The sequence below is a fragment of the Bos taurus genome, chromosome 7 (assembly GCF_002263795.3).
Source record: "Bos taurus isolate L1 Dominette 01449 registration number 42190680 breed Hereford chromosome 7, ARS-UCD2.0, whole genome shotgun sequence".
Classification (NCBI taxonomy): domain Eukaryota; kingdom Metazoa; phylum Chordata; class Mammalia; order Artiodactyla; family Bovidae; genus Bos; species Bos taurus.
Genome location: NC_037334.1, coordinates 87,940,593 through 87,955,729, shown reverse-complemented (window position 1 = coordinate 87,955,729; position 15,137 = coordinate 87,940,593). Strand labels below are relative to the sequence as shown.

Below are 15,137 nucleotides of genomic sequence, written 5' to 3'. Positions count from 1 at the left end.
ATAGCTGTATCTTGGTAGAAAACTGATGCAGTTTGATACTACTGCAAAACTTACTGAAGCATCTTTAATGTGTTCTAACTGCCCAGTGACCATTTACATAATGAAAGTGAATGTCTTTAAAACTGAAATGAATGGCTATTTCCATTTGTAATTTTTGTGTGTGTTTGTTTTTTGATATATGCTTATACGTGTGTGCTTATTTGTGTCCAACTCTTTGTGACCCCTTGGACTGTAGCCTGCCAGGCTCCTCTCTCCATGGAATTTTCCAGGCAAGAATACTGGAGTGGGTTGCCATTTCTTTCTCCAGGGGAACTTCCCAACCCAGGGATTGATCCTACGTCTCCTATAGCTCCTACTTTGGCAGGCAGATTCTTTACCACTGAGCCACCTGTAACCTTGTACAGACAGAGTAACTACCTCAGTTCAAAAACTTTACACTCTCGTTTGTAGAGTGCTGCTAGGGTTACACAAGCATGTTATCCAACATGAGCAATTAAAGCTGACTCACACAGAAAGTGGCAACGGAAATGAGTGGGGAGGTTCATTGTAGTTTTTTACTTCTACTGTTAACATAAAACACCATACTGACAATTGAGATATCAGTATTTTTCAATAGCCCATTTTACTTGGCAGGCACCCCAAAGAGTTCCATCCATCTGCCTGGGACTCGGAGGTGATACTTTTCATAAGATTAAAGTTGGTGCTAGTCACTTCAGATACTTCTGAGTGAGTGAGAGGTAAATCGCCCGCACCAATAACAACCTCAAAAAGTCCCCGTGGCACCTGTCACTGTGAGATTGCGTTTTCAGTTCGCGCAAGCTTCTGCTGCTTCCTTATTCCTTCACCTGCTTAGTTTCTACTTCACTGTGCTTGGAAAACAACGAACACATGTGCGGCCCACAGGTGCCAAGGCGAATTACCCACAGTGTCTGCAAAACCAGACCCTGGGCTGGGATCTTGAAATTCAGGAGCTCGGTGTTTTGGAGCGCAAAGGCCTGGGAACCACATCTGGGTTCCATGACTAAGTGTGTGATGTTGAGCGACTCAGTTGTCTTCACTGATTTTCAGTGTTCCTTTCTCTAAAGGAAAGGGTAAGAAGGGGTCTTGACAGCTATTTTTTAGTTTAACATCTGATGATTCTGTATTGATATCTAGCATTAAAAATATTGTTTAATAATCTAAGACTTTAAAGGAGAACCCAGTCTGGCAGAAAGTTTTAACAAGAGTAGACAGCACAAACTCTCATCAAGTCATTCACTGTATTAAGGAATTAATCATAGACCTACAATTAGACAGATATTATGTCTCTGATTTGCTGGTTAACTCATTGACTCTGCTATATATTGACCTTCAGAAAGCTAAAGAATGATAGATATCGACCTAGCCATTAAGTAATTGATCTGCAAACATACCTGCATTAATATTTTATTGATTGCATTTCATTTTAATTGTAGTGTGGTTAAAATTCCAATGAGATAACTATCTTCCTTTAATGTGAAAAACCCCAGAGAACAGTAGCTCTGAAACATTTATCATAAAAATAAACATAGGCTATTACCCAACAATTATGTTTAAAGATGTCTGTGAGTGACTAGACTAATATAGGCCTTCATGTAAAACCAGTGATTTGCATGGCACTTTGCTGGGAGAGCATGTTTCCACAGATAAGCAGCATATTCCTAAGTCAGAGGACTAGCTGGGAAAATACACCTAAACTGTGATTTACTTTTCCACAACGGCTCCATCCTACAACCCATTAGTCAAAGCCGAAGCCTATGTTTTCCAAACAGTTTGTCAAAACCAATGGAATGTATTTATTTTATATTTGAACCAAAATGTGATCATTTGTAGCCACACAATTTTAAACTCTGATATTCTTCTTTTTATCCAAGAGCAGAAGTCTGATTTTTAGAAAGGTAGTTGGGAATAGTAATTTCAATCAGCTAACATCTGTTGAAATTTGGCTTTTCTTTAAAAAAAAAAAAAAAGTGATATAAACTTCAGTAGAGGTTTGGCTCAGCTTTTTATTAAAGTGGCTCCAGAAAAAATGATCGTCAGTTGGAGTTTCCTTCTTCTGGTCCTTCAGCACACTATCGAAAGCCTGTTTTTGTCAGGCAGATAGTCATATTCTCATGTGCATTCCTTATCACACTGTTTTCCCAATGGAATCAAATATAAAGCATCTAGTGACTCAAGCTTTAGGACCATATTTCAGAGGCCAAATATCAACCCACTCCTGCAACTAGAAAAGAAAAGGAAGTCGGAGCTAATAACCATGAAAAAATATTCTGTCAGAGATCCCAAGATCTCCTTCAGCTCTGCCATCACTTTCCTGAATTCTCTGCATTCCACACCTGATTTTCTTTAGGAGGAGGAGGCAGCCTTACAAAGAGAAGAATCCTGCCTCCATGGCCAGATTTGCTTTTGAAGCCTCACTTCTCCATTAACCAGATGTGGAACCCGGCAAGTAGTTAAAACCTCTTTAAGCCTAAGTTCCTTCTCTAAGTTGGAAATAATAATATCCTACTCAAGGTTGCTGCAGGGATAAGATGAGATAATGTGAGTAAAGCTCTTAGTACTGCATTTGCAAATGATAAGCACTCAGGAGAGTGTAGCTTCAATTTAATCTTGTCATTAGCAGAGCATAGAGCTGACAGATGAACTAAGATTTATTAAGTTCCCAGCACTCCTTGGGCAAAAAGAGGTTCTGGAAATTACCCTCTCCCTACCCCTGACCTCACCCCATTTTCTTTTTTATGAATCTGAGAGCTAAGTCTCTAGCTTGTGTACCATCTTTCCCTTCATCTCTTCTTTCTAATTCTTCATAGTTCATTTTAGAAATATCATTGTACATCAGCAAAACCACCAGCAGGCGAAAACAGCAAAAGAGAAAGTAAAAATTTAAATTATTAGCTAAAAGTTATTTAGTAGTAGTTATTTCTGGGTGGTGGAATTCATGATAATTTTTTTCTTCTTGCCTTATTTTTTATGTTTTCCAAACTTCTACATTGACGTAAGAAAATTAAAAACTGTGTGTGTGTTTCGCCGAGGGAAGTTAGTTTTAAAGCTCAGTAAAGGTATGTTTGTAGGGGATTGTCTGAAATAACTGGAGCATACATGAGTATTATTTTATTTTAGCCAAAAGCCTAGGACTTAGGGTTAAAGACATTGATTTCAATGCTAGTACCATGATTTAGTGGTTGTATGACCTTATTCAGTTAACATTTCTAAGCCTCATTTCTCTCGTCCATAAAATGGGGTAGTAATATCATTCTCCAATAATTCTTTGAAGATTAAACAACATTGCATGTGAAAAATATATGATATATGGCAGATAGATAGAGCTCAAATATGTTAGTTGACTTGTAACTTGAAGAGTATATCAATGCTTTTCTAAAAATTTATCAGAAAATTTAGACAAAACTCCTACAGTCATTAAAATTACTTCATACATTTGGATGTTCCATCCATACCTGAAGTGTGACATGGTAAAACTAAATATTTTTCCACATAGTTCCTTCCCACAATATCTCCCTTTCTAGTATTTATTAGCATTGCTGGTGAAAAGATCCACTTTACAGTTTCCCAAGCTAATGACATCAGTTCATTCCAACTTCTGATTTTGAATATTCAATCTGTGCCTTGTTCCAACTGAGGTTTCCTCTGACACATTGGTTTGATTTCATTCTTCCCTCCTTTAGGTTTTCTCAGCCTCAGCACTAATTGACATTTTGGGCTGGATTATTTTTGCTGTGGGAGTCTGTTCTGTGCATTGCAGGATATTTAGCAGCATCCTTGACCTTTTTATTATGGACCATCCTGGATCACGTATTTTGTGACCACCGAAAATATCCCTAGACATTGCCAAGGCAAATTCACTCCCAGTTGAGAACCACTGTTCATCTTGGCTCACATCCCATGACAACAGTATTCTCAACTTATACCATAGGTCCACATAATACTACTATAGGAACAGCAACTTTTAAAAGCATTTACCCTCAATGTAGTGTTTGAATCTGTTAGAATGAATCTCCATATAATTTCCAGAGAGTGTGCAAGAGCATGCAGAATATGTTGCATTCACATCTCAGATGTAGTCTGAATAGGAGAGCACTTTGTGTTTGTCTGGCATTCCCTGGTGGCTCAGATGGTAAAGCGTGTGTCTACAATGCGGGAGACCTGGGTTCAATCCCTGGGTCAGGAAGATTCCCTGGAGAAGGAAATGGCAACCCATTCCAGTACTCTTGCCTAGAAAATCCCATGTTCGGAGAAGCCTAGTGTCCATGGGTTCGCAAAGAGTCGGACACGACTGAGCGACTTCACTTCACTTTGTGTTTGTCTGGTTTGAAGGTGTTATGCATTATTAAGTGAAAACGTCTCCCACATCACTAAACCTCACTCTGTAAAGTAACCATTTTTTTTAAAATGGCCTCATTTGCTTATTTTATTTTGTTAATTGCATTCAATATGTATTTTTACATATTGTCTTACTTATTTACATTAAGACAGCTATTAATCACAGTTTAGAATGAAAATGCATTATGTACCTGATACTGTCTGCGCTGCACACCAACACATTCACTAATGTGTTCATTAAGTGTTAAGTAAGCAAGTATTATGTGTTTTTTATAATGCATTAATCCTTAGTAGGTTTTTATGTCGATGTTTAAGAATGTTTTAATGATATTTAGAAGAAGTGGTTGGGGTTTTTAGACGTACTAAGGATGCATTATTATTATTCTCATTTAGCATAATTAAATATTTGCTTTTGCTGCAAACACATTTGCCTTCCCACATGTTTTCAGAAGTAGCTTACATTCAGTAATTAGGAGTGCCTGTAGTTCTATTCCTGGAGCATTTAGTACATTGGCCTTTGTGCCAAGTACTTTGTATACATTGTCTCTCTAAAATTAGCTTCCTCAGCAGAGATACCTAGAAGATAGAATAGAGAATAGATGTGAAAGAGAAGTAAAAGACTTCATTTAAATTTTTTTAGAAAATATGTAAGTAATTCTGATTCTTAATCCTGACTGAGATAAAAATCCAGCTGTCCTCATTGTAAAGATAAGACATTCCTGTCCCTCACCTTCCATTTACTCCTTGTCCTCCAGAATCTAGCTTAATTTCCATCATTTAATTAAAACTCTACCAGCCATATTTGTCAACAGCCTCTGTGGTAAACCAAATAGGTTTCAGTCCTCATCCTAGTGATTTCTTGACTTTTTTCTTTTTAACTCCTTTGGTCATTTAGTCTTTTAAAAATACTCTATTCTCAGATATGTATTCTCAAGCTAGATTTTTTTGCCTTATCTGTAGACCTTAAATTTATCTGCACTCTGGACCTCACAACTTAGATGTCTTACAAACATGCTTATAGTTCGGTTATTAGGAACTGAATTCATCACATCTCACTATTGCAGGAAGGGGGACCCCTTCCAGGGCCTGAAACTAGGCTCTTGTCTAACACTCGGAAATGAACTGTCTGAGGAGACACATGTGCTGACAAAGCAAGAGATTTTATTGGGAAAGGGCACCCGGGTGGAGAGCAGCAGGATAAGGGAACCCAGGAGAACTGCTCTGCCGCGTGGCTCGCAGTCTCGGGTTTTATGGTGATGGGATTGTTTTCTGAGTGGTCTTTGGCCCATCATTCTAATTCAGAGTCTTTCCTGGTGGCGCACGCATTGCTCAGCTAAGATGGATGCTAGTGAGAGGGATTCTGGGAAGTGGACAGACACGCAGTGTCTCCTTTCAACCTTTCCCAAACTCTTCCGGTTGGTGGTGGCTTATTAGTTCCATGTTCCTTATTAGAATCTCCTGGCATAACACAACTCATGCAAATGGTTACTATGGTGCCTGGCCAGGGTGGGCGGTTTCAATCAGTGTGCTTCCTCTAACATCACTACCCCAAATCTGCTTTTTCTCCTGTGTTTCCCATTTCGATAAATGTGTTCATGATTACCATTTCTTCAGCCAGAATTAAGGCATGATCCATGGCTTTTCACTCTGCTCTAGCTCTATTATTCAATCAGTCATCAAATCCTGTTCATTCTATCTCTCTGGTAGTTTTTTTTTATTTTTTTTATCCCCGGGACCCTGAGGTCCACTTCCGGGGTCACAGGTCACTCGCTTTGGGCTCCGCGCTCGCCCCGCTTCTGCCTCTCTGGTAGTTTTTAAATTCACCAGGTTTCCTGCTACCATCTTAGTTCTGAATCTCATAATATTTTGACTGTTTTAAGCAGCAGTTTCCAAAATGGCCTTCCAGGTGGACAAGAACATCTTAAAATAAACTTCATTTTCCAGAATTAACCAGGTACATATGCTTACCCAGATAAAAGAAGACACTTGACATAGCTGTCAGACCATGCACAACCTGGGCTGGTACCGCAAAACTGCAGGGAAAAGGCAGTGCGAGTACCAGTGAAGGACAAGAAAGGCATTAGGTTCAGGTGGGTGGTGGAGGGCAGCTAAAGATAGTTACCAGGAGTCATACAGGAAACGCCAAATATTGAGGTAAGAACAAGAAGAGGATCAGCAACTACTGAGGCAAACCATGGTGACAGGCAGAAACCAGGCAGTGGCAGAAGCAGGATTTATAGGGGTCCGCAGAATATCTTATTTATTACACAGGCCGTTTTTAATGGGCCAGGTACATACTTGCTGATTCTTGTACGATGGCATCTTAAAAGATGTTTGTAGTATATTTCCTGAGATATATGGTCTTAAGAAGTGTGTGTAAAACATTTCTGCTACTGCTAAGACACTTCAGTCGTGTCCGACTCTGTGCGACCCCGTAGACGGCAGCCCACCAGGCTCCCCCGTCCCTGGGATTCTCCAGGCAAGAACACTGGAGTGGGTAAAACATTTCTACTGTGTATCAAAGTAGGAGTTTAGTGAATTGAGCCATAAATGGTCAGTAGAAGAGAATAACTGAGTTACTTATTTGGGAGTAAAGGTAACATTTATGTTTAATTATATGTCTTTTGTATCTCTACCTCACCTTCATTCTAGGATCTCTTAAGGCAAAGAATTTTGCCTTTAATCCGTGTCTATCTGTTTCTGCTTATAATACTTGCTTGGGCTTCTTATGTAGCTCTGCAGGTAAAGAATGCACCTGAAATGCAGAAGACCCGGTTCGATTCCTGGGTCGGGAAGATCCCCTGGAGAAGGGATAAGCTACCCACTCCAGTATTCTTGGATTTTCCTTGTGGCTCACCTGGTAAAGATTCTGCCTGCAATGTGGGAGAAATCTGCCAGCAATGCGGGAGACCTGGGTTTGATTCCTTGGTTGGGAAGATCCTCCGGAGTAGGGAACAGCTAGTCCCACTCCAGTATTCTGGCCTGGAGAATTCCATGGACTATACAGTCCATGGGGTCACAAAGAGTCAGACAAAAGTGAGTGCCTTTCACTTTCACTTTCAGGGCGCATTAGGTTTCTCCACAGTGTAATTTTGCTTATTTTGAAAGAGGACTCTATACAATTTCTTTTTGCCACTTGCCATTATATTACAGAAAGTGTTGACATAACATGTTGATCTTTGGATGGGATAGTAAACAAGCTGTAAAAATAATTACATGTAGGTAAATAATGTATATAGCAAAGAATATCATTTTTAGGTAAAATAGATACCATGGAATTTGGAATTTTCTAAAATAGTCCAATAACTTTCTTTAGATATAGATTACTTTCTTGCAAATAATTCTCATGCTCTGGCTTAAAAAAATTAACTTCTCTTAATTTTGTATTTTGCAAAAATTTTAGTGAAAGTAGATAAAATTGTCTATTGTCTATCCAAATGTTACAGATCTATATATTAATAGATTAAAATTTGAGATCATTTTCCTTGGTAGTTGATCAATAAAAGCAATGAACAAAGCATAGTTTGGAAATTGTATTGATCTTTCCAATTTAATGAAATTTAATCTAATGCAGGTGAAATAAACATGGGAGATTTGAAAGGTCTATTTAGCTCTTCATTTTAAAGTGCTAAATATTTTTATTTCTGTTTTCTAACTATAGCCTCTGACTGATTTTGTGGGTTCTATTGTCCTCAGGGGTAGCTCTGAATGTTACCTTTCTAAAGATGAAGAGTTATGGAATGGATTATATGAAATGCTGTATAGTGAAAAGTAATTAATAATGATTATAAGAGCTGTTAATTAACAAACCCATTCTAGTTGTAATTACTTATAATAGTGAATTATAAAATGACTTTATGTTAATGGATCAATATGAAAAAAAGGATTTTTAAGTTTGCAGTAAAGTGGGTATATGGAAAGTTAATAGAAGATAGAGCTTGATAAAGGTATCATCTAACTGGCTTGTCCACAGACATTTTTCACATATCTTTTGAGAAGACAAGTTTCTTTTTTTCTGATGAGACTCCCCACGTCCAGGTAGCTCAGTACTGACAAACCCTCACAACATTTCCTCTAGATTACATGGCAAAACATCGCAAGGAGCAGCTTGCTGACCCTACCTGATGATCTGATTTCCTGTGAATTTTAAAAAGAGGATCTGCACGAGCAAAGTGGTTGTGTCAGAACCTAAAAAAAAAAAAAGAAGGGTCTGAATTAACCAGGATGTCTCTGGCTGATACTATTCTACCATATCAGTTTCTATTGTTCTGTTGTCTCCAGGAAAACTGTCTTACATTTTTATCATACTTTATGTGTATTATAACACTGGGCCCTGAAGAAAACCCAATGGGATGGTAGGACAGATTTTGGCCGAAATATACAAATAAAAACATAGACACTTGGAAGTATTATAAATATGATGCCAAGTTATATCTCCCTTCAGTAAGGAATGTGGAGGGGATGAGATGTTGACTGGACATTTCAACCACAGGAAGTCACAGCTGAACACCTAAAGATGATTCTACAAAGAGGAGAAATCAGCTTTTTCAATGATCATCATCTCAATATCAAAATGTCCTTTGTGATTTTCCAGCAAGAGTCCCCAGTTCCAGGAACTCAGGTATGAGTTTGCTCTCTATGTATTGCCTTCTAAACAGCTTGAAGGAGAAGGCAGCATATTCATCTCATTAGATTCCATGGAACATGAGAAATCAGGTGGAGGGAGGCTGTGGTCTTACAAACCTTTTCAAGTCCTTTATTATTGCACTGGTCCTGGTTAAAGCTAACATTTTGTACAGAAAAATGTGAAAGTGTTATTTGCTTTGTCATGTCTAACTCTTTGTGACTCCATGGACTGTAGCCCACCAGGCGCCTCTGTCCATGGGGTTTCCCAGGCAAGAACACTGGAGTGGGTTGCCATTCCCTTCTCTAGTGGATCTTCCCAAGCCAGGGATCAAACCCATGTCTCCTGCATTGCAGGTGGATTCTTTACCATCTGAGACACCAGGGAAACCCCTGCTGCTACTGCTGCTGCTGCTAAGTCACTTCAGTCGTGTCTGACTCTGTGTGACCCCATGGACGGCAGCCCACCAGGCTCCCCCATCCCTGGGATTCTCCAGGCAAGAACACTGAAGTGGGTTGCCATTTCCTTCTCCAATGCATGAAAGTGAAAAGAGAAAGTGAAGTCAGTCAGTCATGTCTGACTCTTAGCGACCCCATGGACTGCAGCCTACCAGGCTTCTCCGTCCATGGGATTTTCCAGGCAAGAGTACTAGAGTGGGGTGCCAGAGGTAACAAAAGAAAATAATCTCACAGACACTGTAGAAGTATAGATTGTTAACGTTGTATCTAAAGAAGTCTTTTAACCCTAAACACAGTCAAGAAATAGTGAGGGGGCTTGCCTAAAGCAACTGCACCTTCAGGGTTAACACAGTGTCTTGATCACTGACTGTCAGGAGAAATAGCAGAATAAAATCACTGGCTAAATAATGAAGTGAGAGGAGAGAAGGAAGGTGGGAGGAAAGAATACACAAAAAAGAAAAATGGGAGACATGGACAGAGTACAAAGTTGAACTTTACTTTTTTTCCCATTTTGAAAAAGTACTCAGAAAAAGATCACAAAAATAGCTATTATATATGTTTAAAACTCAGGAGTTAGTTACAAACCAATATAAGTTATAAATTTATGCCCAAGATCAACAACACATTTTTCTGATAATCTTATTTTGGAAATCTAGCTATGTGGCATGAGGATTGACCCTGGTAAAAAGATGGATATTGTTAAAAACTAAAATGTATATAATACTATAAATAGAAATGTCTTGATTAACACATTTTTAATATTGCATCTCTAAAATCAGAATAATAAATCATAATATTACAAGATGGAAAAATGTTTGCATTTCAGGTCACATAAAACACGTGTATTTCTGCATTCAGTAATGCATTCTACTTGCTGAATAGATTTCAGTTTCATTGACATCTGTTTGATAAACCTAAAGTTTTAAGCATGTTCTTTTAGTAAAATGTCAATTTGCACATATATTCAATTTGCTTCCAGTCTTTTTTCCCATATGTTTATTGACTTTTAGCTCAGTCCCTGAGGTTCTTAAAAATTATGTAGGGCTATTTTTCCTTCATCACTGAGATGGGCACTGATCTAACTCAAGTTATGCACCTAAAATTTTAGTCGGAAGTATATAAACACAATATTCACTATCATAAAAACAGAACAGTAAAAATAACAATCTCGGTCCTTTACTCTCTGCAACACAAGGCACCTTGGCAGGTGACTCAGTAATCCTCCATTCCAGAATAGAGTTACAATATGGTGATTTTGCACCTTATTGTGGACTTTAATAAATTTTTTGTATTAAAGCACATTGAGGTCAATCAGCTCACATAGTGAGATCAACATGAGACAAATACATTCAGGTAATTTAATTATTTTGCTAACAATGTCTCCCCATTCACCTCCTTACTCCATTTTTGTCACACATGGTAATAAAGAAAGGGAAGAGAAAGATCTTTGGAGATGTTATGATAAAACCAACAATTGTAAAATGGAAATGCTTGCTGGATGGATCCTATTTTCTTTAGAAAGAAGTGTCTTTCAGTTTACCTCCACCTTGAGCAGCGTCTGGAAGTTTTCTGACATTGGTTTAGCCACCTGCGTTAAGTCACATGGTTTGTAACACTGCTGCTGCTAAGTCGCTTTAGTTTGTGTCCGACTCTGTGCGACCCCATAGACAGAAGCCCACCAGGCTCCCCCATCCCTGGGATTCTCCAGGCAAGAACACTGGGGTGAGTTGCCATTTCCTTCTCCAACGCATGAAAGTGAAAAGTGAAAGTGAAGTCGCTCGGTTGTGTCCGACTCTTAGTGACCCCATGGACTGCAGCCTACCAGGCTCTTCCGTCCTTGGGATTTTCCAGGCACTGGTAGAGACAAAATCTAAAACTTGTGCTCACCTCTTTCAGGACTGTAATGATTTTTAATAGGAAAAAAATGGAAAATTATTTTTAATTAAACCAGGGATCATAAACATTAGCAAGGAGATGAAGAGGACATTCTCAGTCCCCAAAATCTTTATGGCCATCTACAAATGGTCCCAGTTACCTAGAGAATTCTGAAACCTGCTGTCTGAATTATTTTTGTTAATGGCTAGCATCCACTCTGATTGGTTCCTATATCCATTCTAATTGGCCCACTTTTGTTGTTGTTAACAGCTTTAGTGAGGTAAAATTGATATATAACAAACTGTTCATATTTAACTGTATGTTTTTTTAAGTTTTCTCATATGTATTCACCTGTGAAAACCATTACCACAATCAAGGCAACAAACATATCCGTCATCCCTAAAAGTTTCCTCATGCTTCTGTAATTCCTGCCTACTGATCCTTCCCCTAGGCGACTACTGATCTGTTTTCTGTCACTATACATTAGTTTGAGTTTCCTAGACTAATATATAAATGATTTGTACTCTTTTTTTTTTTTTTTGGTCTTTCTTCTCTCACTCAGCATTATTTTGTTGAGATTCTTCCATATTGTAAGATGTACCAGTGGTTCATTTTTTGTATTGCTGAGTAGTATTCCATTATTCTACATTCCATTTGAATATGCTACAGTTTTTATATCCATTCATCTGTTGATGTACAATTGTCTAAATTTTTAGGGTTATTAAGAACTCTGTGGGTTTGGGCTTTAGATAGGTGTGCAGTTATGATTACATTTTGTCAGCTTTTCTAAGCCTAGTTAGCAGTTCATCACAGTGTAACTTTTGAAAGAAGTATTTCTGTTTCACAAATGACGAAACATCAACATCTCAGGATTGGTAAGCTATTACACTTCTTTTGTTTCATTCAGGCTGGGTCTATACATTTTAAAATTTTGGTTATCTCCATCAGTCAACAAGGTGTTTGATTGACCTGAGTAATCAAATTAGTGAAAATAGCTGATCTGAGAGCTTTGAAAATAAATGTAACTTTCTGCTGAGTTTCATGATTATTTCCCTGCTTGTTCTTTTGTTTCAATTTATTGGAGGTGATTATGTAAAGCTTAGCATTGTTAACATTTAAGTTAATTACAGCCTTATATCTATAACAAAGTCAAGAGTAAGAAGTATATCTCATTGAGGGAAAAAAAACTTCCATTTTTATTTTATAATTTTAAGAAGTATTTTAAAAAACTAATAATGGAATTTTAGGAAATTTGAAAAATCCATTGAAGTTATTTTTCAATTGGTTGAAGGCTGTAGTACAAAGATGGGGTAGTATACTGATTTCATTGACTGGCACTGTAGGAATATACCAATGTTTCACAGGTATACCATTATTAATACCCAATCCTGCAGTCCTTTTCATGCAGAACTCCCACTGGGAGTACCACATGAGAAAGAAGTGTAGGATGAAACCCGATTATTATAATTCACAAGACTAATTATGACTTTGAGTTTTCCTGGATAAGCTAATTCCTCCTGCACCCTGGGATCAGTAAGCACGAAAGTAGTCTCACAAGGATTTTGCTGCATTTAACATTACATATATTTATAAATAAATCCAGAGACATCAAATAGTACTTCAGCTCTCTGCTCTTTGTGTTTTGGTTTTAAAGTTATAAAAATTTTAAGTAAGAGAGTGCCACAGGTGTAATTTTACTAAAAGACAAAAATAAAATAAGGCACACACCAATCACATATTTTTTTGGCATTTACTCATTTGCTTTAAATAGACTGTTTATTTTTATTGGCATCACTGGTGAATAAGACTAAAGAGGGACATGGGAAAGCAAGGATTAAAGACAACTTGAAAGAAAGGAACACCCAGACAAATAAGAGTTGGAAGGAAAAGAGAGAAAGAGGAGGACTGCTGAAGATAAAAGAAGACTGGCAGGAGGGGCTCTGCTTAATTTTCTTTCTTTTTATTTTTTTGTGGAGAGCTTTGTGAGTGACAGAAAATGATTAGATATTCTTGAATGAGTTGAAATCTGTTTTTGATTTTTTGGTGTGACAAATCTCACAAACACTGATTCCAGAGTTTTTTCTGATGCCACTATAAACAAATCCTTCCAACTGCCTTTTTTATTCAGGCACCTATTGTACATCTATCTGAGAGGGAGTTTCTTTGTGTACTGAGTAATTTCCATGTTGTGAGGTTTCTTGTCTTCAGTTACCTCCAGTTTTATGCCTCAGTCAGAAAACTCACATAGCATTCAAAAAGGAAAACTCAAAGCAATATAGACTTTTTGTGCCTTTTACAAAGAATTAGAGCTGTGTGCCCCTACCAATATAGCAATATATTATATAAGGTCAATACTCCTTTTCACATGCCTCTAATACAGATGCATTTTATGAGGTAGAACAGCAAACACTGAATCTCTCTAGTAGAGATACACAAAACAAGTAATTATCGCTAGTTGCAGAAAAATAATTATGCAGTTGTGTGATGAAAACCAGTTTTTAACTGGGAGGAGAAATTCTACCAAAAAAAAAAAAGCCTGTGGAAAGGCTAAATGTTGTGCTCTGGAAAAATAAGCCATTCTATAAAACTTCCTAATGCAGCTGTATCATCCAGTAGAGGTACCATACTTTTTTTATAAGAGCACATTGCACACTGGGTGTGATACACTCTGCTCGTATACAAGGCACTTATAATTACTGCTATTTTCTGTTGACTTTTCTGTCAAAATGACTATTTTCTCTATTATCAATTCATCTAATATTTTAGCAAGAATATCCTTTATTGTCACTTAATGCTTACCAGGTAGTCCTTGCTTATGATTCAATAGACACCTACGATCATTAGCAGTTCTTATTTGGAGCCCACTATCCTGTTATAAATGTTACCGTATATTCTCTGTGTCTAAGATATAAAAAAATAACATTTAGTTAAGGCAAAAAAAAGGTAACAGGGCTTTGTGTGTGATGCAGCATACTTTTTTTTTTTTTTACACTATATAGAACACCAATGTGATGTGTACATTTCTACAGAAGGTATTTATCTCAAATATCTACAGTGAGTTTGCTCTGCTCTGACATAGACCTAGCCCCCATTGAAGCCAAGAGGATTTTGTTTCCTTACTGTTAAGCATGGCTGTTCTGGGCCCTTTAACTAAATCCACCACCATGAATGAACTTAGAGCAGAAACAGCAAGTACAGCTACATTTAGGCTTATATCAGCATTTCTGTTTAATACATTTTAAAACTATATTTAAGTAATGTGGAGGTTATGACATGAAGTGACAAAACCCAAGCATGTGAGCTGGATGAAACTATCTTTAGCCAGGATTCCTGGGCCAATGTAATGAAGTATATGGGCTAAAGAAAGAGGCTCAGCTTTGCCTCTGAATTTTCAGGAGTATCAAGGCTCTCTAAAAGTCTTAATATTAAATATATCTTATCTACGCACCTTAATGGCATCTGTGACAAGCAAACAAGCCTGTGAAGCTTGAGGAAGTGTTCATCCTAATCCTTTTCAGTTGCTTCTTGCTGCTGCTTCTCCTGTGTCCAGCCCCACAGTTGCAAACTGGGCTCTACCCCACTACAAATGAAAAGAACAAACAAACAGCACTTCCTTTGGGGCAATTTCTAGGGCTGGGTTCAAGTGAAGTGTAACTTTTCTGAGCAAAGCTCTGAAATTGGTTTAGTAATTTGGAGTTAGAAAAGATTTGGTCAAGAGAGAAGCCTTCAAACTCCATTTTATAATAAGATCACCAATACAAACAAGTGACAAATATAATCTACATCTAGCATATCTGTTTATAAAATATAGAAACCTTGCCATT

The 15,137-nt window shown here is 37.7% G+C and overlaps 1 long non-coding RNA gene across 1 annotated transcript in view; it reads right to left on the bottom strand.

Annotated features, from left to right (window-relative positions):
* The window catches only part of LOC101904350 (uncharacterized), a 41,607-nt gene that overhangs the window by 14,674 nt on the left and 11,796 nt on the right, over window positions 1-15,137 (bottom strand). Inside the window, exons 2-3 of the long non-coding RNA XR_235376.5 lie at window positions 8,478-8,544; window positions 4,817-4,932 (exon numbers count right to left, since the gene is read on the bottom strand). This is a non-coding gene — a long non-coding RNA (uncharacterized lncRNA). The remainder of the gene's footprint in view (window positions 1-4,816; window positions 4,933-8,477; window positions 8,545-15,137) is intronic.